This window comes from Pinus tabuliformis, chromosome 4_1, assembly GCF_031772625.1.
Source record: "Pinus tabuliformis cultivar Carrire ecotype Pingquan chromosome 4_1, CPIR1, whole genome shotgun sequence".
NCBI classification, from domain to species: Eukaryota; Viridiplantae; Streptophyta; class Pinopsida; order Pinales; family Pinaceae; genus Pinus; species Pinus tabuliformis.
Window position 1 is genome coordinate 886,581,733 of NC_142303.1, and position 23,928 is coordinate 886,605,660.

The 23,928-nt window shown below is 33.2% G+C and overlaps 1 pseudogene; it reads left to right on the forward strand.

Annotated features, from left to right (window-relative positions):
- LOC149179026 (ubiquitin-activating enzyme E1 2-like) overlaps positions 1-20,138 on the forward strand; it is an 85,269-nt pseudogene extending 65,131 nt beyond the window's left edge.
- The last annotated feature ends 3,790 nt before the right edge of the window (positions 20,139-23,928 follow it).

Genomic DNA, 23,928 nt, shown 5'->3' on the forward strand with positions numbered 1-23,928 from the left:
GCCCATTAATTTTGAAGGGATAGTGATAATAATGTTTCGGTTGCTCTCAAAAACAGAAAAGTTGAAAGCACATGGAAGTAGTATTGTAGAGATTTATCAAACGATAATTTTACCCAAACATGGGCAAGGTGTCATTGATTAAGTCTAAAATGAGAGTAGAATTAGTGATTTGATAGTGAAGTCGGTTGGTTGAGTCCATGGGAATGATGGATAATAAATTGGAAAAAGGAAAATTCTATTAACCCTGGTATGTAAGTTCACATGTATTTACATATTGTAAACATAATAAGCTACCTGTATATAAATATATATGTATGTATGGAAGTTCCATTATATTTGATATGGTTGCAAGATGTAATTGGAGTAAAAGGGTGATTACTTACGGATAATATGAAAAAGAAAGTTCTACGTTAAAAAGAAAAACTAATAAAAAAGGATCATATTAAGAAGGACTCTTATATTGGGATCATCAACAAGCAGAAGATGCAAGATATCCTCGTTCGCTTGAATTGGAACGATATGGTCTCTAGAATTATATGTGGCAAGGCATAAGGTGTTGAGAATTGTATTTATGTGCATATGTTGTAGATGTGTATACATGCATTGAGTAAGCTGTTATGTGTACGTGGCATTGTGAATTGGTAAACTATTTAAAAAAAAAAACAAACAAAAGAAACAAAAAAAGAGAAAGCAAAGGTCATTGACAAATTAACTAAGGATTAATGGAATTAATGTTGTAGTATAACCAAGTAAACCTTGATTCAGTTCTCTTGAATAACCTAGCTGAATTGCAAGAATTTATTACGTAAAGAAACCTAGTGGAAAAGAAAAGATTATTACCGGGCAGTGCATTTATTAATATTGGTGCAGCAAAGCTACAACCTTCCACGATCCTCAGGCTTGTGGTTTAATCCATTACGTAGAAAATCTAAGAGGCCTCAAAATTAAAAATCAACACATAACATTGAAGCCTACACAATATGTATCTACATTAAAACTCAGAAATAATTCATTAATAAAATATTTACATAAGAATTATTCTCATTCCTCACTCTCACACTTCTACCTCCTCATGCCTCATGGGCTCCTCTTAATTTATACAAATGGATTAGAACCCAAGTAGGTTCTAGATCCCTTAACAAACTCCAACAATATCTCTCTTGATCCCTAAAATCTCTCATCCAAATCCTAAAAATCCTCTAATTCCACTTTTAACTCAACTAATCCTCTATTCTAGGATCCCCTAATCCCTAAGATCTCTATGAGATCTTTACAAGTCTATCATCACTCATATTCTCTCATAATTGAGAATATTTACAATTAAAACCTCACACACATATTTTTTTACTCAATTTATTAAAAATATACAAATAAATTAAAAACATCACACCCCCTAAGTCAACCAAATATACAATGATTTTCTGAAGCAGGATGCTCCTGCATCAGACTCTTGATGTAGAAAAGAAAAATTCATAGACTCCTGTCTATGAGGTCTGTCACTTTTCTGTAGTAATGTGATAGCTACATGTCTCAATGACTTGCTACCTCCAAGATTCCAAACTCTATTTTGTTGCTGGTCTTCCTCATGTTGTTTCCTTAAATATTTGATTTCAATATCCAATCTAGTTTCTGATTGAAGTTTATTGTTACAAGATTGGAATAAAAATTCATCATGATTACATTTAGGTTCCACATTTGAACATTTTTCTTCCATATGTGCAATATGTTCATGTTCCAACAACATTTTCATTTCTCCAATTTCAACTTTATTATCATTCTCTATTCTTTCGCTGTGCCAAATTTGTTGATTTGAAGGCATATTATCACATTCTAACTTTGGATTATCCAACCAATCTTCTAGAAATTTTATTTTTTCTGCAACATTACTCATGTCCACATCAGAAATTATTTGATGATTATCAACAACTTCAATTATTTGTTCACCTTCAGCATCTTTAACATGTCCTACATCCACAAACAAGCTATCAAATTTTAAAATACAAGACCTTTCAGCCTCATTTGATGCTTCAAGCACCAATCTTTCACAATGGACTTTCTAGGTTTCAACAAATCCTCTTTGTTGTGACTCAATTCCTTTGAGTCTCTCCTTTTTCAAGAAAGAAATATGTATTTGTTCAAGTTCTCTGAATTTTTTTATCAACTTGGCATTCCATTTCTTTTGCAATAGGTTACATCTAACCCGTTTCCTTATTCTCCATCCATGTCATTGGTCTTCATTATCATTTCCTTATAGCCATTCCATTAGTATGTCAAGTAGCACTTTCAATTCCTTGATCTCTTTCTTCATCTTCTATGGTAAACTTTATCCTCGTCACTGTCACCTGCAACAACTAACACTTTACCAATTTGTTTTCTCTGAACTTGGCCAATGGTTCACCTCACTTGAACCTACACCTGAGCAATCCTTGGTCCTCTTTGCTGCAAACAACAATTGTAGTATCTCTTCAATGACCAGACTTTTTGGGTGTCGGGCTCTGCCGATGATGCACCCATTGCATTCAAGGACTCAAATTTTTTACTTGACTTGAATTGATTTTTGACAAAGACTCTTAATTTAACCTTAACTTTTACACTAATAGATCTAAACTTGAATTTTACATTGAAAGGCTCTCTCACTTCAACTCTATTCCCTAGAAAATCATATTTCATGACTAAATACACCCTTTACAAAAGCCCCAAAAACAACATAAACTCCTTTCCACACTTTAAAGATTCTCATATAAATCCTTTCTCTCATCTAATATTAATTACCTCCCTATCACTCCATACAATACTTTCACATGCTTAAAATAATTTAATCTTTAATAAAGTCACTTTATAAAAAGTGATTTATATGTTTCTCTTTTAAAGCTTATAATTAAAGTGAGATATGCACGTAGCTTCTTAAAAACCATTAAGTAGCATGTAAAACCATTAAAACCATTCCGTAGCTTCTTCAATCATAAATGGTTGTCTTTGACTTGGATGTATGCAATCCATTTCCAGACAACGTTAATAGCAGGTGTATGGATTCGAACTAAAACAAATACTCTTGTTTTATTGCGCAAGTTTGATTCTATTGTTGAGTTGAGGCTTCTGTGATCCATATCAAGTTTATGAGAAAATTCTTCGGCGTAAATCACATGATCTTACATTTGTCAACGCGTTTCGAACCAACCAGTGTGGTTCATCGTCACGCCAAGTTTGATTCTCTCTAGGTATTATAGTGAAAAAAAAACAATGACAACATTGTTTTATTTTTTGAGTTTTCATTTTCAATTTGTCTAGAATGCAACCAACATCCCTTTTCATATCAGATGTTACCAACTCAAGGTCGAAGTGGTCCATGTAGATGTCAAAACAACATTGCAATAGTGGGCGTCCACTGATTGTTCTGACCGAATGACAATAGATTCACAACCTGATCTTTCTCGATGGAAGTTTTCTATGAAAATGATCTCCCACAACAAAAACACAGTGACCATTTTTTTCAATAGATCGATCCAACTTCTGCAGGTTGTCACAAGGTGGAAAATCCAACAGAAAATATCTACTCTACAACAAACACGAACAAGAATCCCACTAACAGTTTCTAGCACATGCTTCAATGTCTTTGCATATTTATAGCCTCACCTGCTTCCTTAACGCAACCCCATCAATTAGATCTTCAATGCAGTTTAGGTTTTAATGCGTTTCTCCACAGCCATATCTTCAATTTAGTTCAGGATTTACCGTATTTCTCCACAACCAGATCTTCAACACAATTTTCCACAACCTTCTCATAGCTCCATGAACAATTGCTGGTGTCCACAACAAATTAACATTGTTGCAGGACGTCCTAAACATGGCTTATAGGAAGACCGATCTTCCACCGATTTTAAGGTTAGAAACATCGAATATCGACCAATTTTAAGAACAATAATCTTCAATCAATGACCCTACAATAGACTTTTTTTTCTCTCACTAATTCCTGGTTCTCCAATCGGAAGATCGACCGCAGATTTTAATACATATTTTTCAGACCGCAGATTTTAATACATATTTTTCTCACAACTTTGAGACACTCAGGCTCTGATACCACAAAAGGTGCAACAAAGTTGCAACCTTCCACAATCCTCGGGCTTGTGGTTTAATCCATTACATAGCAAATCTAAGGGGCATCAAAATTAAAAATCAACACATAACATTGAAGCCTACACAATATGTATCTACATTAAAACTCAGAAATAATTCATTAATAAAATATTTACATAAGAATTATTCTCATTCCTCACTCTCACACTTCTACCTCCTCATGCCTCATGGGCTCCTCTTAATTTATACAAATGGATTAGAACCCAAGTAGGTTCTAGATCCCTTAACAAACTCCAACAATATCTCTCTTGATCCCTAAAATATCTCATCCAAATCCTAAAAATCCTCTAATTCCACTTTTAACTCAACTAATCCTCTATTCTAGGATCCCCTAATCCCTAAGATCTCTATGAGATCTTTACAAGTCTATCATCACTCATATTCTCTCATAATTGAGAATATTTACAATTAAAACCTCTCACACATATTTTTTTACTCAATTTATTAAAAATATACAAATAAATTAAAAACATCACACCCCCTAAGTCAACCAAATATACAATGATTTTCTGAAGCAGGATGCTCCTGCATCAAATATGAAGTGAAATCTTTAAACCTAGTTTGTGCGGGTTGAGTCAAGGTGTAAATAAGTAAAAAAGGAAGAGACCCCATGGTTGTACATAGAAGAAAAATACATATAACGTTCATTAACAAAATAAAATGCAAGATGAGAAAGGGCCAAAACTGGAGGAATCTCAGTTCGTGCTAAAATAAATTGACAAGGTAGCCCAAGATGAACATAACTAAGCTTACTTGACTAAAATACACAACAATATAGTTGTAGCAAACATGGAAGAAAAATGAAGTTATCTTATACTTAACTCATGCATGATTAATGCATATGCAACATTTGCAATTACGAAAACAATATAGTAATGCTATTAGGACAACAAGACTCGAGTTGCAATTTATCATAGTAAGTAAGAACAATAAATTGATTCTGAAATAGTTGTATTACGCCGAAAATAGTGCAAATGGAATTGGTACTACTGTGATCTGGAATTTATGGTAGAACCACACAGTGTGGTCCTTGTTGTTTGGTATATCCAGTGAGTAAATAAACAAAAATTATTGATGTTAGAGGGGAGTTTACAATGATGTTGTTAACTCTTATTGAGTGCAGATTGATAACCCTTGTTGGGTGGTGATGCATGCAAATACCCATGACAGGTACATAGTTAAAAACTAATGATTCATATAATAAAGTTCAAAATGATTATATATATATATATATATGGGGTAAGGCATAAGGTGTTGAGAATTGTATTTATGTGCATAAGGTGTTATGTATATGTGGCATTGTGAATTGGTAAACTATTTAAAAAAAAAAAACAAAAAAGAGAAAAAGCAAAGGTCATTGACAAATTAACTAAGGATTAATGGAATTAATGTTGTAGTATAACCAAGTAAACCTTGATTCGATTCTCTCGAATAACCCAACAGAATTGTAAGAATTTATTACGTAAAGCAACCTAGTGGAAAAGCAAATATTATTACAGGGTAGTGCATTTATAAATATGAAGTAAAATCTTTAAACCTAGTTTGTGCAGGTTGAGTCAAGGTGTAAATGAGTGAAAAAGGAAGAGACTCCATGGTTGTACATAGAAGAAAACTGCGTATAACATTCGTTGACAAACTGCAATGCAAGATGAGAAAGGGCCAAAAATAAATGAATATCAGTTCGTGCTAAAAGAAAATGATAAAGTAGCCCAAGATGAGCATAACTAAGTTTACTTGAATAAAATACACAACAACATAGTTTTTGCAAACGTGGAATAAAAATGAAGTTATCATATACTCAACTCATGCATGATTAATGTATATGCAACATTTGTAATTACGAGAACAATATAGTAATGTTACCGAGACAACAAGACTGTAGTTGCAATTTATCATAGCAAGCAACAACAATAAATGGATTCTGAAATAGTGTAGTACTACACTGAAAATAGTGCAAATGGAATTGGTACTACCACGATCTGGAATTTATGGTAGAACCACACAGTGTGGTCCTTGTTGTTTGGTATATCTAGCGGGTAGTTAAACAAAAATGATTGATGTTACAGGGGAGTTTACAATGATGTTGTTAACTCTTATTGAGCGGGGATTGATAACCCTCATTGGGTGGTGATGCATGCAGATGACCCTTGCCAGGTACATCTAACAACTAATGATTCATATAATAAAGTTTAAAATGATTATGTATATATATGTGTGTGTGTGTGTGGGGCATAAAGTGTTGAGAATTATATTTATGTGCATATGTTGTACATGTGTATACATGTATTCAGTAAGGTATTATGTGTAAGTGGCATTGTGAATTGGTAAACTATTTAAAAAAAAACAAAAAAACCAACAAAAAAGAGAAAAAGCAAAGGTAATTAACAAATTAACTAAGGATTGATGGAATTAATGTTATAGTATAACCAAGTAAACCTTGATTCGGTTCTCTCGAATAACCCATCAGAATTGCAAAAATTTATTACATAAAACAACCTAGTGGAAAAGCAAAGATTATTACCAAGAAGAATTGCAAAAAATTATTATGTAAAACAACCTAGTGGGAAAGAAAAGATTATTACTGGGTAGTGCATTTATAAATATGAAGTGAAATCTTTAAACCTAGTTTATGTGGGTTGATTCAAGGTGTAAATGAGTGAAAAAAGAAGAGACCCCATGGTTGTACATAGAAGAAAACTACATATAACATTCATTAACAAACTACAATGCAAGATGAGAAAGGGAAAAAATTGAAGGAATCTTGGTTTGTGCTAAAAGAAAATGATAAAGTAGCCCAAGATGAGCATAACTAAGTTTACTTGAATAAAATACACAAAAAATTAGTTGTCGTGAACATGGAATAAAAATGAAGTTATCCTATACTTAACTCATGCATCATTAATGCATATGCAACATTTGCAATTACGAGAACAATATAGTAATGTTATAAGGACAACAAGACTCTAGTTGTAACTTATCATAGCAAGCAAGAACAATAAATGGATTCTGAAATAGTAGCACTACGCTAAAAATAGTGCAAATGGAATTGGTACTACCACGATATGGAATTTAAAGTAGAACCACACAGTGTGGTCCTTGTTGTTTGGTATATCCAGTGGGTAATTAAACAAAAATGATTGATGTTACAAGGGAGTTTACAATGATGTTGTTAACCCTTATTGAGCACAGATTGATAAACGTGGTTGGGTGGTGATGCATGTTGGTGACCCTTGCTCAGTACATAGCTAACAACTAATTATTCATATAATAAAGTTTATATATATATATATATATATATATATATATATATATATATATATATATATATATATATATTAAGGCATAAGGTGCTGAGAATTGTATTTATGTTCACATGTGCTAACAACTAATTATTCATATAATAAAGTTTAAAATGATTACGTGTATATATATATATATATATATGTGGTAAGGCATAAGGTGTTGAGAATTGTATTTATGTGCATATGTTGTACATGTGTATACATGTATTGAGTAAAGTGTTATTTGTATGTGCCATTGTGAATAGGTAAACTATTTAAAAAAAATTACAAAAAAACAAAAAAAAAAAAAGAGAAAAAGAAAAGGTCATTGACAAGTTAACTAAGGATTAATGGAATTAATGTTGTAGTATAACCAAGTAAACCTTGATTCGTTTCTCTCGAATAACCCAGCAGAATTGCAAGAATTTATTATGTAAAACAACCTAGTGGAAAAGCAAATATTATTACCTGGTAGTGCATTTATAGATATGAAGTGAAATCTTTAAACCTAGTTTGTGTGGGTCGAGTCAAGGTGTAAATGAGTGAAAAAGGAAGAGACCCCATGGTTGTACATAGAATAAAACTACATATAACGTTCATTAACAAACTACAATGCAAGATGAGAAAGGGCCAAAACTGAAAGAATCTCGGTTCGTGCTAAAAGAAAATGACAAAGTAGCCCTAGATGAGCATAACTAAGTTTACTTGAATAAAATACACAACAATATAGTTGTCGCGAACATGGAAGAAAAATGAAGTTATCTTATACTTAACTCATGCATGATTAATGAATATGGAACATTTTCAATTACGAGAACAATATAGTAATGCTAACAGGACAACAAGACTCTAGTTGCAATTTATCATAGCAAGAAAGAACAGTAAATGAATTCGGAAATAGTAGTACTACTGTGAAAATAGTGAAAATGGAATTGGTACTACCGCGATCTGGAATTAATGGTAGAACCACACAGTGTGGTCCTTGTTATTTGGTATATCCAGTGGGTAATTAAACAAAAATAATTGATGTTATAGGGGAGTTTACAATGATGTTGTTAACTCTTATTGATCGTAGATTGATAACCCTGGTTAGGTGGTGATGCAAGCTAATAACCCTTGCCGGCTACATAACTAACAACTAACAATTCATATAATAAAGTTTAAAATGATTACGTATATATAAATATGTTGTAAGGCATAAGGTGTTGAGAATTGTATTTATGTGCATATGTTGTACGTGTGTATACATGTATTAAGTAAGGTGTTATGTGTACGTGGCATTGTGAATAGGTAAACTATTTAAAAAAAAACAAAAACCAAACAGAAAAAGGAGAAAAAGAAAAGTTCATTGACAAATTAACTAAGGATTAATGGAATTAATGTTGTAGTATAGCCAAGTAAACCTTGATTCGATTCTCTTGAATAACCCAGTGGAATTGCAAGAATTTATTAGCTAAAACAACCTAGTGGAAAAGAAAATATTATTACCGAGTAGTGTATTTATAAATATGAAGCGAAATCTTTAAACCTAGTTTGCGGAGGTTGAGTCAAGGTGTAAATGAGTGAAAAAGGAAGAGACCCCATGGTTTTACATATAATAAAACTACATATAACGTTCATTAACAAACTACAATGAAAAATGAGAAAGGGCCAAAACTAAAGGAATCTCGGTTCACGCTAAAATAAAATGACAAAGTAGCCCAAGATGAGCATAACTAAGTTTACTTGAATAAAATACACAACAATATAGTTGTCACGAATATGGAAGAAAAATGAAGTTATCCTATACTTAACTCATGCATGATTAATGCATGTGCAACATTTGCAATTACAAGAACAATATAGTAATGCTATCAGGACAAAAAGACTCTAGTTGCAATTGATCATAGCAAGCAAGAACATTAAATGGATTTTGAAATAATAGTACTACGCTAAAAATAGTACAAATGGAATTGTTACTACCGTGATCTTCAATTTAGGGTAGAACCACACAGTGTGGTCCTTGTTGTTTGGTATATCCAGTGGTAATTAAACAAAAATGATTGATGTTACAGGGGAGTTTACAATGATGGTGTTAACTCTTATTGAGCGCAGATTGATAACCTTGTTTGGGTGGTGATGCATGCTGATGACCCTTGCTAATGATTCATTTAATAAAGTTTAAAATGATTACGTATATATATATATATATATGGTAAGGCATAAGGTGTTGAGAATTGTATTTATGTGCATGTGTATACATGTATTGAGTAAGGTGTTATGTGTACGTGGCATTGTGAATTGGTAAACTATTTAAAAAAAAAAAACAAAACAAACAAAAAAAAAGAGAAAGCAAAGGTCATTGACAAATTAACTAAGGATTAATGGAATTAATGTGTTAGTATAACCAAGTAAACCTTGATTTGGTTCTCTCAAATAACCCAATGGAATTGAAAGAATTTATTATGTAAAGCAACCTAGTGGAAAAGCAAAGATTATTACCGGGTAGTGCATTTATAAATGGGTTGAGTCAAGGTGTAAATGAGTGACAAAGGAAGAGACCCCTTGGTTATACATATAAGAAAACTACATATAATGTTCATTAACAAACTACAATGCAAGATGAGAAAGGGTTAAAACTGAAGGAATCTCAGTTCATGCTAAAAGAAAATGACAAAGTAGCCCAAGATGAGAATAACTAAGTTTACTTGAATAAAATACATAACAATATAGTTGTCGTGAACATGGAAGAAAAATGAAGTTATCCTATACTTAACTCATGCATTATTAATGAATATGGAACATTTTCAATTACGAGAAAAATATATTAATGCTATTAGGACAACAAGATTCTATTGCAATTTATCATAGCAAGCAAGAACAATAAATGGATTGTAAAATAGTAGTAATATGCTGAAAATAGTGCAAATGGAATTGGTACTACCACGATCTAGAATTTACAGTAGAACCACACAGTGTGGTCCTTGTTGTTTGGTATATCCAGTGGGTAATTAAAAAAAAATGATTGATGCTACAGGGGAGTTTACAATGATGTTGTTAACACTTATTGAGCGCAGATTGATAACCCTGGTTGGGTGGTGATGCATGCTGATGACCCTTGTGGGGTACATAGCTAACAACTAATGATTCATTTAATAAAATGAATATATATATCTATATATATATATATATATATATATATATATCTAATGGTGGATGAAAATTAATGATAGCCATAATAATTGTGGATGTAGGTTAAACCGGGTGCAGTATGTTTGGTTGAGCCTTTGCATGTTCTCAGTTTGGAGAAAATTATGCTACATAGGTGATCACCCAGATTAAAATGCATGGATGAAATTTAGCCCAAAAAGAGCTACTTGGGAAAATGAGAAATATATTCTCAAGGCATATTCCAGCCCATTTTAAAGTCCAAGAAAACGCCAAGGACGATGTTTCGCTGAAGAGGGGTAAGGTGTAAGACCCCTCCATGAAGTGTAAATATTTTAATTTACCTTTATTAAAGTTACTTGGAAAACTGTGGGCCATGCTGAAGGCCTTATATGAATAAGTGATAAACATAAATGCTTATTTTTCATTAATAAATATGGTTTATGGCCAGCTAAGAAAATTACGGTGGGAAAGAATGCTAAAATTTAGTTTCACTTCCAGATAGTTAAAAGATAGTTATGGGTTGAGGCAGTTTCCTGCCCAGATTCCTCTTCCTAGAGATAAATTATCTCAGTTAGGGGAAAGGTAGCCAAGAGGGAGAGTGGTGGAAAAACCTAAGGCAACCTAGAGGAGAAGAGACAATAGGATTAAACCCTCTGGTAGGACGTTGTAGAGGGAGGTAGGGCACTGCCAGTACACAAAGTCCTTGAGTTGGTTTTCCAGTGGAACTCTATTTGAAGCCTGAGTGCTCAGGCTAAAGGCCCTAGGCTGTAGCTAGTTGGGACGAGATGGTCTTGGGTGAACCTGGGAAAGTTCCTGATCTGAAACTATTCTGGAAATGAAACTGGGTTAGGGGGAGTCCCAGTAGTGGTTACTGGTACTCGACGCTCGGGTGGAGCGTTCTTTTTCCTACTGTAATTTTTGTGGCAGACACAACTATTGGAAATAATAAGTGAAATGTAACTTGGAACTGTTCTATGTATTTATTTAATTTCTGCTATATTGTGCTAATTTTTGAATTAATAATGGTATTATTTTTTATAGAAAGAAAGGTGGAATTTTGTTAGCAAATTTAGTTGAGGTCTTATTAAATAAAAACAAATTTCTCCCCTCAATTGGGGTGTGAAGGGAGTTGATACCCCCGCGTGGCTCATCGTAATGCTTAAGAAAGTGTGGACAAGGCAAGTGGGTGACCCACCCAACACGACCACACGATCCAAGCAATTAAGGGTCTGACGACCTGTAACCAAGTGGCATGGAGGACCTCGGTCACATTAAATTGGGATTTACAAGTGGTAAGTATGGTGGTTAACTTGGAATTCTGCATGCAAACATTGTGGTTTCACCTCAGAAAATGTGGTAAGGTGGTGAACGCAACTCAAGAGATTAGAGACCTATGCCAACGACAGAGGACCTAGTGCGATATAATAAGTGCACGATATGACTGGGTAACTAGTATGTCTCTCTAGCCTTCCTAGTTCATGAAATGGCAATATTGCAGCAAGGCTCAAAGTCGAAATGACAGGGTTCTGGTGAGGATTGTGTATGGACTAATTGGGATTGGGTTAAGTCTGTCTTTATTAACGTCTGGAATGTCGATTTCATTTTTTTATGGAAATTTATTGGCCCAGATGGGCACGTATGGGGAGTCGAGGCCTGCATATAGGAAATTGTCTGTTAATTATGTCAAGGAGTTCTGTATTTTAGGCGTCTGAGGCCCAGATGGGCCTGGGGATTGTTAGGGAGCCATATATTTTTTGAAAGTCTCCCGGGCCGAAGGGGCATGTATGGGGAATTGGGGTCATCACTGAGCGTCTAGTCTGTAAGTTCTAAGAAGCCCTTGTTTAATTCATGGAGTTAATTGGGGTCATCACTGAGTGTCTAGTCTATAAGTTTTGAGAAGGCCTCGTTTAATTCATGGATTCATAGGAATGGTCAGGCCTAGAGTCGGTTAGAAAATCTGAGAGGAGTAAGGCATCCGTGCCATTTGAAAGAAATGGAGATGGTCGGGTCTTCTATCTGCCTAAAGGAATAGTCTAAGGGTGTCAAGGTTCTTTCTGTTCTCATTCTCCTAAACAGGAAATGGGGAACCATAATGGTCTCCCATAGGAAAGGGATGGAAGGTAAAACATGTATATGGAATTTGGAAGGCAAAGCGTTTAATGAACCCTCTGTGTACACTACCATTTCAGGTCACCCTAAACTACATATTCCTCTGATTCCATCACAACTAGTTCTCGCTTCAATGAGGATTCAAGTGGTACTGCAGTCGTTGGGTGACCCTGTATACAACATAATGGTGAAGGCAAAGGTTGGTACGAGGAAGCGAGGTCGTTTTCGCGGCAGCATCCAGAATAACAAGAAAGGGAAAATGCCAATGGCTTTGTCCAACAAATAGCAATGTAAAAGAGGAAGGAAAACAAGGGAGGAGAGCATGCAAAATATCATGCATGTGTACAGTGTTGGATCCCCAACACAAGTGAAGTTTGTCATCTCATCCTGGGAGGTGGAATTGAATGCCAAAGCGGCTGCAGAACCGATTCCAGTAGAGGACTAGAAACCTTTGGTAATGGACCTTGGACATACCTGCGGAAGGCTGAATCTATTCAAAAAGTCATTCCATCTTTATTGGGTAATAAAGAGCTTATTGGTAAGAGTTATGTTAGAAAACCAGAACATGGATTGACCCCAACAAACACAACAATCTGAACCGAGCCTCAAGGACATTAAACGGGAGTTACAAGCTGTATAGGTGCAACAATACCGTGAGAATGTTCACCTTGGCCGCATGGAAAAACAACTACAAAGTCTACAACAAAATGAAATGCCAGGGTCGAGTCGACCCAACCCCGGTAATCGTTTGATGATTGATCGAGAAGTCATGAAATTTCTAATTTTTTTTTTTTATATATTTTTGTTGTTTTTAATGATGTGGTCAGATATCATTTACATTTTAAATAGTACATATAGATGGGTGACATATATTGAAGCCTATAAATATTAAATGGGCATTCTCAAACTGTTTATGTTTTGGATGGCTTATGACGCTGATCGGTGGCCAACAGACCTAGTTTCCTTTGGGTAGGTTGAGGCCACCAGACATAATTTTGGTAACCTGCCTTACATATGATTAATAGAAAGTTATTGCCAAGCTTACACAAAATAAAAAATAAATTTCTCCAAGTGCTATAAACATTCTGGAACACTCCTAAAATATTTTCGAGTTGGATGACATATGGCAAGTTCCAGAGATAGATCCCACCAACTGCCAAGCTATGAAAAAAAATTGTATGTATAACTTTACAAAATATTTATTTAGGAGGTATATGCGTATAGTATTTATATAAACCAAAATTTTGTTGAATGTCGTAAATATTGACAAGGAATCCATTTAACTGCAGTAGAAAGAAATGACAAAGTTTACCCATTTTCTTTTACTGATATTGAGACATGAATTTTCTTTAGACTTTAAAGAATATATGGAATAAAGGATAGAATGGACAAGCCAAACATAAAACATGAACAAATAACCAAAGATCTGCATACGATTTCTCCTAATCTCTATGCATAAAAGTTAAAGGGTCAGAAAGGAAATTTAATTAATTTTCCTTGTGGAGAGGAATTGAATAATCCAAGTTTATGTTTAAATACTCCTTAGTACAAACCCTCAAAACACAATCCATTTTTAATATGTGTACACATTGGATAATCAAGAAATGAATAATGTATACCCTTAGGAACAGACATTTTGGGCCGCACGGCCGATTACAGAAATCCATATAAAGCATATAAAAAAAAAAAAAAAACTAAAGTTGTTATAGATAACTTAAAACCCCCTCCCCTCCCTTAGAACCTGACGTCACACTTAAGGGAAGGAAAGCTCGATTAAACCTGGTATTAAAGAACAATTGTTGTCTCCAGCATTATCAATCCCTTTAGAAAAGAAGTTTAATCTTCAAATCATACAAATGACTCACAATTAGGAGTCTAGGTTATACGCCATAGGGGTCAAACCAAATATTTAGAAAAGGAAGTGTACATACTCACCTGTAGGGTGAACATCGCAGAAAACAATAATGTTTTGACCAGGTACAAAAAATTAACTTCAAGAGTGCCTTTGCAATAGAAAAAAAACCTATACCAAAATGAAATCCTTTGTATCTATACACACACACAGATATATATATATATATATATATATATATATATATAAATATATATATATATATATATATATATAATATAATATATATATATATATATATATATAGAGAGAGAGAGAGAGAGAGAGAGAGAGAGAGAGAGAGAGAGTAAAATCAGGGTGGCATGGTGAAGAAGTCTTGGGACCTTTTCCCCAAGTGACACATAGTCAGGGAAATCCTTTGAATGACCTATGTTGCTCAGACTTGTTATAAGTCAAAAAATTTGAAGGAGATTCACCAAAAACATCAATAAAGATTAAATTAAACATAAGAAAACTCCTCACCCAAAAATGGAATGGGAGAAATAAATCCCACTGGGATACTGGCTGAATGTGGAGCATCCTTGACCAAAGTAATTCCATGAAAGCGACAGACTATTGTTATAGAGGCCTCTTTTTGTGAGCGAGAAATCCCACTTAGAACTGACAGTTTCAGGGGAGGGAAGGAGAAAAACAATGCACAGTCAGTAATTTCCCTTTCTTGTTTTTGAACAGTTAAGTATTTGCAAGCAAAATAAGAAAACAGTATTTTGGATTACCCATAGAGCCAAAAGATAATAGAATTTCCAGTGTTTGCAATGAGGAGAAGAGCTCTTCTGACTACACAGAAGGGGCACATGGAGGAGCGAACATGATAGGGAATGGGGTAGTTACACCCAAAATGAACCCTAACTCCTCTTATTCATCAGATCCAAGGTCTAGTGATTCGAGGGAATATTTGTTGACACCTCAATGGTGTTTGCACTGGCCACATACATTACAGATTAATCTAGAAGCGATGGCTTGTGAAAAGCGTATGGCCAAAAATAGCCATTGATATGTTAAAAGATAATTGTGGATATGTTGAAGTTTTAATAGATGTGTTGTCGAAACAATGACCCATTCATATCTTATGAGTTATAACTTAAAGGAATTTTAGAGAGATCATAATACACCACATTGTAATATAAAGTTACAATTGGAAAACTATATAGAAACTAGGAACAAACAATAGAATTATAGTTAAATTGTTATGTGAATGTACATTGTTAGATAACTCTCACAATCCTAGCTATGCAACCCCCATATGTTATACATATTGTTGTACTCAATACAATGATGTAGCATAGTAAAGTACATTTCAATGCAAACATATTAATAGTCTCAGTTTTAATATTAATACTAGTCATCCATTGACTTGTAGCGTGGTAAAATTAAGAGTTACTTGTAACAAAAAAAAATTGAGATAGTGGATGTTACAAATTATCAATAAAACAATATGATTTGGTTAAATTACATAAAACAAAATATAAAATATAAAATATATAATTATAGTTATAATTAATAATAAAATCATCCTAGATCTATTTTAACTATGGATCTACCAAGTATCGAAAGGGATCAAATTTCTTGAGATACAAACCTATTTTAGAGCGAAAGGAGATTTTTTTTTTTTTGTAGGTAAGCACCCATGGGGGATTTGAACTAGTGACCTATCGCAAGGAGTGCCTTAATAGTGCACCCATTCACCGTCAATCCAAAGCCCCATGGGCTGAGCGAAAGGAGATTTGAATCCTCTTGGCGCTTGTATATAAATATATATGTTAAAGTTGATATTAAAATAAATTAGCTAACATGGATATTAAAATAGTTTATTGACGCATCTCATTGAAATATGAGAATATAAATAATATCAATCTTATTTATTTCTATTTTTATTACTTTAAAATAATTTTGAAGTTCATATAAAATTATCATATTTCATAAGGACATGGAAATATCCTATTTATAATTGAGAGTGAGAATGAAATATTTTTACATGTCTCTTTTGTATGGGGTGTAATATTAACAACCAATAAAGCAAGCATAGTTAGAGTGAGATTATGTTTTTTAATACTTTTAAGTAAAACTAACCAAATATTTATATTTGTTTCTTATTTTTATTATAACTAAAATTATTTTTTATCACATGTTGAGCATGTTGCATCTAAACTCTAGGTCTCAACTGCAGAGAGGAATCATCTCTCTTTTCACTCTAAAAGAGATTTTCACTTCAAGAGATTTGATCCCTTGCAAAGCTTGCTCTATCAGGAATTGAAATGGATCTCAACTAGTTTAAATATTAGTTATAATTATAATTATAAATATAATTATTACTAGCAATTGCATCAGATTTTGCAAAAGAAACAATGTAAGGCATATATTCGAGAAGAATTGTGACATATAAAAATCCATTATGCAAGTGCATACTCTAGTATTGATTTGTCCTCTTGTATTTGACAACCTGGATCACTGCAGATTTTGGGATCTCTGGAGTTGATATCAACCTATGTCCTGAGAAGGATGCTAGCTTTGGTGCCCAATAAGATATGTCATAGTCTACTGCTAACAAGTAGAGTAGGTGAATAGGTCCAGTAGTGTGTCTTCTTCCAACAATTGTTGAAAATTCAGAGTTTTATCAGGTGAGTGGGAAATGTGAACTTCCTCTTCCAGAATAGGAAGTTCATAGAGCTTGAGATGATTATCATTAACCACATTATGGAGGAGGATCTGGAAAGGAAAATCTAAATGACATGCATTCACACCAACCTACTACAAAATAGTACAGGGACCATAGTGTATGAGCTTGAGTTTATGATGTCACTTCCACTTAAAACACAATTTATCTAGATAAAATTAGACTCAATCACCTATGTATAACTAGACATACACTTGATGTTTATTTTGTAGTTATTTATAGAAAGGCGAGGGAGTGTGAAGATGTTTATTCCTCCAACTGTCTCCCATCACTAGTGCAAGAAGTAGCACATGAATAGAGTTGGGAAGCTTGTATGGGGCCAACCAATGGTAACCATAACAACCTTATTATAATTGTGTTGTAGGACATGCAAATAAGAATCACATTGTTTATTTTTGGTATAGTGGAAACAAAGGGCTTGTAATAGGCTACAGTTTATTACTTGGGTCTGAACATTTAGTTTTTATCGTAGAGTAATTTATAGCAAGCCTAGGGGTGTGAATATCATCAGATACTTTGGAATGGATGCAAGCAAATTTCTAAACAAAGAAGGATACATTGTGCTATTGCTTGTGTTGGCTATGAGAGATAGTTGGATGAAGAGAGATGGGTAGCTTTTAAGGTCCAACCACTAGTAACCATAACAACTTGATTATAATTGTGCTATGGGACATGGAAAGAAGGATCCCATTATTTATTTTGGTGTAGAAACACATAGGACTTGTACCAAACTGTAATTTATTAATTAGGTCTACCCATTTATTCGTTTGCAAATGAAAATGAAAGGCAATAGAAAAATGAAGCTGACAACCCAATAATTGTTTAAGTATCTTCCAAAAGGTGTTGAGTAAAGTTCTTTGTATGGCTATGTTATCTGTTAAAATTTTTATAATAAGTAAAAAACTATTATGTTAGTAACCTTAGTTCTTGAAGAAAACAAACATTAGATCTTAGGTGTTAGATAACGTTATCTAATAAGTTAAGAGTGGCAACATTAGCAGCCAATGCAATCCACCCACATTTGTAGGTCCAAGCAATGGAGAAACGTGTGAGCCAAAATATCAAAAATGCCTTTGGTGATTCATTCTAGAATGGTGAGGTTGATGTTGTTTTAAGTGCTCTCGACAATGTTAATGACAAACTATATGTAGATTCAAGTTGTGTTTACTTCAAGAAGCCATTGATAGAGTCTAGAACACTAGGAACCAAGTGGAACACCCAAATGATTATCCCTCACTTGACTAAGAACTATGGAGCATCATGAAATCCCCCTCAAAACCAGGCACCCATGTGCATGGTTCATTCATTTCCACATAATATTCACCACTGTCTCACATGGGAAAGGTCTGAATTTGAAGGTATCTTAGACAAAAGTCTAGCTAAAACAAATTCTTTTCTTTCAAAATTAGAAGAATACATTACAACAATCAAGTTTGTAGGGGATGCTAAGGCCCGAAAACTTCTAGAGTATATTATCGATTGTTTCATTTCACATAATGTCTAACATTCAAAGATTGCATCTCTTGGGCTAGAATCAAGTAAGTAACTAAATCCCCTTCCTTTTCCCCTTCTTTTCCCTTTCTATGATTATATACTTTTCATTTCCATTTTGCATTCTAGCAAATCTTAGCACACTTTACTATTTACAAAAAGATCAAATTTCACTAAATTAGATTTGGAAATCACTCACTCATTTAAGGATTCAGGTTTGAGGATTTATTTGCAAATCATGTGAAGCAACTTAATTTCAACCTTCCTGAGGATGCAACTAAAAGACAAGGTGCACCATTTTGGTATGCTCCCAAGCATTTCCCCAAGCCCCTCCACTTTTCTTCCCATGATCCCAGTCACATGTCCCTGATTCTTGTAGCCTCCATTTTAAAAGCTAATACATATGGCATTCCCATTGTTGACTGGACTTCAAATCCAAATTCAAGGAGATTGGCGCAGGTGGTTGATAAAGTGCATCTTCCAGATTTCAAGCCAAAATAAGGGGTGAAGATTGTCACATATGAGAAAGCTACAAATGTGAACCCTTCTTCTACATTGTATGATGATGTTGAATTGATTGACAAATTAATCACCATACTGTAACGTGGTATTCAAAATATGCCTTAAGTTTGAAAAGATATTCTCTAACTTTCCTCATTAATGATCCCTATTATCCTCTACTTATTACACAACTTCTCCTCCCTTGGATAAAATCTTTCAATTCAACATTATCATTGGAGGAAAACTCAGTCTAAAATTTTGGTTTTGTTTCTTCCTTGCAATGCAGGATGATGATACAAATTATCACATGGATCTTATCGTTGGACTTGCTAATATGAGAGCAAGGAACTATAACATACCTGAGGTGGATAAGATCAAGTCCAAGTTCATAACTGGTAGAATAATTAGTACTATTACAACTACTACTGACATAGCCAGTGGTCTAGTGTGTTTAGAACTTTATGAGGTTATATTAGGCCACAAGGTTGAAAAGTATCATAACAGTTTTGCAAACATGACACTCCCTCTATTTTTTATGGTTGAACTTTCCCCCACATGTAACTAAACTAAACATGGGAATCTGACCTGGTCTCAATGGGACCGAAGGGTCATACATGAAAATACAACAGTGCAAGCCATGTTGGATTGGTTCCAAGATAAAGGCTTGGATGCTTACAGTGTCTCATTCCACAACACGTTGATTTACAAGAATTTTTTTCCCAACCATAGAGAAAGATTCCATAAGAAGGTGATAGACCTGGTAAAATACATCCCAAAGATAGAGATAACTACATATAATCATCATTATTTAGACATTGATGTTTGTTGTAAATATGAATATGGTGTACCCACAATATCCATTTATTTTTCCTTATTCCTCAATTAACCCACAATATTGTAGGATTATTTGTTCTGTATTTCTGCATGAGCAATATTGCTATTATTTTAAATTACTGTTGAGCATTTTAAATTAGTGATATGCTTGTTGTGTAATGGTTACTTGTCAGTTCTTTTCAAAGGAAAGGATTATAGTATTTGATTCGTCATTGATTGTGTATCATAAGCAATTGTTGTATCATTGACTTTGATTGTAAATATTTATTTATTTGCTAATGTAAAATATTAGGCATATTTATTTATTTTCTAATGTAAAATTTAAAGTCATTAAACTTATTGTGCACTCAATATCCATACATTTTAGTGACTATGACATTCTGCATTCTTTACTTATGGCTTTCTCTTTTAAAACGAGTATTTTAGATTAACAATTGAACATTTATTTAATTTTATTTAATTTTGTCTTGTTAAAAGATAATTTAATAAATTTATTATTTAATATTATGATTTTTTTTTGGTTTTAGATATAAAATTTGAGTTAAAATTAATGAAAACCAACTTAGTTTCATAAAACTTTTATTTCTTTCTTCTATGCTGCTACCGCCTTAGAGCATTTCCTTTGCAACATGTGGTGCAATTGCTAGTTATTAATCTATTAAGCTTCCAAATGGATCAAAATTATCGTGGTTAAGATAAGTCTATACTCGTTAATATCACATACCAAAAATTCCATAATTAGTATGACATTTTTGTAGTTAATCAATTTAAATAACAAAAAAATCAAAATTAGTTCTGAAATAAATCTCAACTTTTAATATGTGATTACTAAAAATATTCTAAACTACTAAATAAAAATTACATGTCTACTATCCACTTCATATTATTAACAATCAAATTAAATTTTTCTAAACTTTACAAAATCATATAATACTGGCATACAATCTATCTGCCTCTTAATGCTTTTCCACAAAATGGGAACTGTTATTTTTTCCCAAAATAGAATGAGAGAACTAAACACACTTTGAAAAATAAAAAGACGACATAAAAATACAAAAAACCATTTATGATTATTTTCCACAGGTTCTTGTTCTCTTCTGCGTGTCTCTTTTTTGTTTTTGTTTCTACAAAGTTACAACAACCGAACGATAAAAATAGAAGTACATATATTTTAAACCCAGTTCCCAAGATGAATTTTATCTCAGAATACCTCTTTGAACGTGTATTGGGAACTGTTATTTTTTCCCAAAATAGAATGAGAGAACGAAACACATTTGAAAAAAAAAAGACTCCATAAAAATACAAAAAACCATTTTTGGTTCTTGTTCTTTTCCGCATGGTTTTTTTTGGTTTCCACAAAGTTACAACAAAGGAGCCGTAAAAATACAAGTACACATATATTTTAAACCTAGTTCCCAAGTTGAATTTTATCTCAGAGTGCCTCTTTGATGTATTTCCAATGATGTTTTTTTAGGAAGAAGACGCATACTGAGCAATACTTGCATGCTTCTTCCCATCATTTCCCAGCTCAAAAGTTAGGTGTTCTAAGCACTCTTGCCACCCGTGCTGTTAGAATCTCGGATGAAGAGAGCTTGGAAAAGGAGAAGGCTCATCTCCTAGATGTCTTTGTGAAAAATGGTTATGATAGGCACCTGGGTCAAAAGGCCTTCCTCAAGGCTAAAAAGGAGCCGTCAATCCGTAGGGATCCTAATGATCGTGTCATGGGAGTTAACCTTCCTTTTCCTTATATCCAAGGGACCACGGATAGGATTGCGAGGATTCTGAAAAAATTTGATGTGCCCGCAACTTTTAGACCTCTTAATACTATCCATAGCTCCCTCAGGTCTGTAAAAGATCCTATTGACCCTAAAGACATGAAGGGCGTCTATGTCATCCCTTGTTCTTGTGGGATTCCATATATTGGTGAGACAAGACGCTCTATCAATCAAAGGATTAGCGAGCATTCAGCCGACTTGAGGCATGGTAGGACCAAATCCTCAGCCTTGGCAGAGCATGCCGAGAAGACGATGCATCATGTATGTATCGAAGAGGCTCAAGTCATTGCTAGAGTTGCTCAGTTTCACCATCGCAAGTTTAGGGAGGCCCTGGAGATTGAAAAAAGGCCAAATAATCTTAATAGGGATGATGGCTGGAAGATCAGCAGCTGCTGGGTCCCAGCCCTATCTTCCTAGCCTCCGCGGTCCCTTCTTGGTATGGTCTCAGTGTTTCTTGTTTCCTTTCCTTAAGAATTGTTTCCTCTGTGTTTGTGGTTTTTTTTTTTTTTTTTGCTTGCTTTTCTCTTGATTTGATTTGTTCTTCTTTTAATTATCGCCCTTATGGTCTTGATTTAGTCCCCTCTTTTTCCCTTTATATTCAAAGATTATTAAATTTGGCAACCTGGGAATATTTAGCATATTATATGATTAAGAATAATTGAACTATCCTTAGATTGTAAGGTAATTACTTAAGTTTTTATTAGCCTTATATTTTTAACATCCTTATGCTATAAATACGTGTATATTTAAAATATGCATTTTTCTTAACTAATCAATATTACTTTTCATTTATTCATTTGATTAATTTTGATTTTTTGTTAGTTCTAAGTTAATTGAACTAACCTTAAGAGATAGTGTAAGATAAAAAAAATTTATAATTATATAGGTTTGGCTGATAATTGATATAATATTTTAATATCTAAACCTTAAATAAAAATTTATTAGAATGATTAGTTATTAAAGAATTTTAAATTGATATATTTATATATATATAACTAAAAACATATATATATATATATATATATTTAAACATTAAATATAATATTATTAGAATGTTAGGTATGGTAATATATTAATTTATATATATACCTATATGTTTATATATATATATATATATATATATATAATTAATTAATATTTTAAATAAATAAATGGTTTAGTTTTGATAACTAACCATTGATCTAATTCAATTTTTAGTAAAAATTATAGTTTTCTAATAATTTATATAAATAATTTAAAAACTAAATATTAAATATAGTATTATATTAGGTATTGAAAAATATTATTATATATAATTATACATTAAATATCTAAATAGTTTAATATCCTCTGATCTGGTTAATTTTTGCCCAGTTTACTTAGCTCTAGAAGTATAATAATAATTATAAAGAATATTAATATTAATTTAGTTAAAGGGAGTTTGACTAGGTCCTTAAGTTGAGAAATAGCCGTTAGTCTTTTTAGCCGTTGGAGTCTCTGCTTGGACTATTTAACTCGCTATACTGGATCTGTATCTTCAACTTGTCCTGACGATGAACCACACTAGTTGGTTCGAAACGCGTCGACAAATGATCAATTATGTGATTTCGCCAAAAATTTTTCTAAACAAACGTTATGGATCACAGAAGTCTAAATTCCTTGAAAACTTAACAAATTCCTAAATGTAACTTACTATCAAACAAAACATCTTGCGAGCTAAGACAACGGCTGAGAACTTGATCAGACAAATTAATAAAATTATTGTGAACTATATATCATTAACTAACACAGTTGTTCGAGTTACAAGTTACATCACAGAGTTATCAAAAGCCATATATTCCCATATACATCAAATAATTATCGAAAACTATTTTTGTTTTCAACTCCAAAATGATACTTCATGGGACGAAAAATGAAAAATGTCAAGACACTAAATCTAAAACCACTGGTTCTCTCACTATCTGCAATTATTGAGATACACTTGGAATCAGCTGTAAAAATTATATTAGTTATTCAAAATCTTGGTAATCTCCTCCCACAAAAATTTCCAGTTATCACATGGTACACTAGTATTGCTTTTTTCATAGC